Below are 2,255 nucleotides of genomic sequence, written 5' to 3'. Positions count from 1 at the left end.
GAATGCTGGGATTATAGTCTTGGTTCTGCCTCTTACTGGCTGAATGGCTTTGGGCAAGGGATTTAACCTTTCTGAGCCTTGATTTTCTCATCAGAAAAATGGGAGTGGGTCGACCCGGTGGCGCACTTGGGAGAGTGCAGCGCTGGGAGCGCAGCGGCGGATCCTATATAGGGATGGCCGGTGCGCTCACTGGCTGAGCGCGGTGCGGACAACACCGCACCAAGGGTTGCGATCCCCTTACCAGTCACAAAAAAAGACAAAAAAAAAAAGAAAGAAAGAAAAATGGGAATAATAGTACTTGTGAGGTGGTTGTTAGGATTAAATGTGATAACGTGTATCATGTGTCTCCCACTCTGCATAACACATAGCTTTGGCTCGATACATGCTTGTGTTTTTGAGAGTGTTTAATAGAGAAAGGACTGGTAAGGAGTAAGAAGATCCGGGTTCAAGGCTCTGGAAATTGTAAGTTATATGGTAGATAACAAGTCACTTCCCTATCATGAGCCAAGGCTCTTCATTGGTTAAATGGGAGTGACGATTCTTGTCTCATGGATTCAACTCAATAGAATGGAGGCCCACCCCCTCATGTGGGGCTTTAGGTTCTAAAGGAATGAGACTTCCTGATGGAGTAGTAACTTCATACTGCATGCCACACACTCACTTGAGGCATGTACACTTCAAGTGAAATGATGTTGGGTGGAATTTGACTCTGTACCCTCACAATCTCTTTGCCTAGGTGAAGTATGCATATGGTGGTTATAAAAACAGCTTGCAAACTATAAGAGGAGAATAACTTTCCAACTCTAACCCTGGGGTCAGTATACAAAAAGGGGTCTCTTTTGCATCTTGTGTCTCACCAACTGGACCATGAAAATTCATGTCCAAGATGAAAGCCACACATAATCAATGCAATAGTTAAGGTGTTTCACCCCAGCCTGCTTAATAAGTATCAGTTTTTGTGGTTCTCATTCTGCCATGCTAAACATTTTTATTTACGTGATCACAAGTTCTTAAGGAGACTCCCTCTTCTGAGCCATGAGAAACAAGGATATTTATATAATTTTTGAACCTGAGATCATATGCTGGAAACTCCTGCAATTAGATCTGGCCTGTATGTATATTTTTGTTAGCATTGCCAAGGATCTAAATTTTGAATTAGTTGCCAACACTTAAAGTTTTGTGTAAATGTTCTGATTTGGGCTTTCTCTGGAAAAATAAAAATAAAAATTTCTTCTTTCCTTTTAAATGGAGCATTCCTTCCTTTCCTTTTGCACAGTCCCTGCTATTCCCTACTGTATTATATCTGGTCTTCCTTGCTCGTTTACATTACTGGTAGCCACTGTAGATATCTGATTTTGTGACCACTGATTTGAAAGAAGTCAGCGAGTGAATGTACACAACTGGAAGGATGAGATGAATGGCAGAGTAGAACAAAGTCACTTCTTGGCGGGGACAGCTGTGCCGAACAGATCACCTAAGCAGCTGAGTCTACCCTATCTGGGAGATAACATTATTGGGGAAGGAGCTAACACTACTGAGGACCTGCTGTGCACCTGGCTTCTTTCTTGCATCACTTCATGTCATATTCAAAACCATTTTCTGAGACATGTTTTTTTATCTCCCACCTTTTAAATATGAGGAAACAGAGAGGTTAGGTAACATTACCTAATTCACACAGGTATTAAGATGTGGAGTCAAGATTTGAAATCCAGTCTTTGGGACTTGCAATTACAAGTTCTTTAACCAAGAGAAAGTGTTTGGCTCTGGCATTTTGACTCTCCTGGTCTAAATATAAAACTGTACCTTGGAGAAAACAGTCTTAGATTCTCAGTGGCCTGGGGGTGAGATCTGACTAGTGTCTGTGACGAACACTGGACTGGTTGGTTTATTCGGGGCTGAGGTCTTACAGGTAAAACTCCTATTAAATCAGCGAGGTGGTGTTGAGCTTAGTGAGGTATCTGAAAGGTACCACCTTGTGCGTAACTTCATCAAATGTAACACAGTTTACAGTTTCATAGGAGGTGACTTGCAGTTTTCTAATCATATCTGCCTACATTAAAGTGGGCTCTAGGCAGCTTGCAAATAGCTTTGTTATTAAATTGGGCAGTCTGGGAGTTTATGGAAGGGGGTGTGGTCTTTAGAAATGCTGTTTGCATAATGTTCCTAGAGGAAAACTCCATAAGAAGGATCAATCCAGGCCGGCCCGGTGGCGCACTGCTACAGTGCGCCGCTTGGGAGCGCGGTGGCGCTCCCGC

Source organism: Galeopterus variegatus, unplaced genomic scaffold, assembly GCF_000696425.1.
Source record: "Galeopterus variegatus unplaced genomic scaffold, G_variegatus-3.0.2 Scaffold2858, whole genome shotgun sequence".
In the NCBI taxonomy this organism is placed as follows: Eukaryota; Metazoa; Chordata; class Mammalia; order Dermoptera; family Cynocephalidae; genus Galeopterus; species Galeopterus variegatus.
This window is presented reverse-complemented; position numbering follows the sequence as displayed.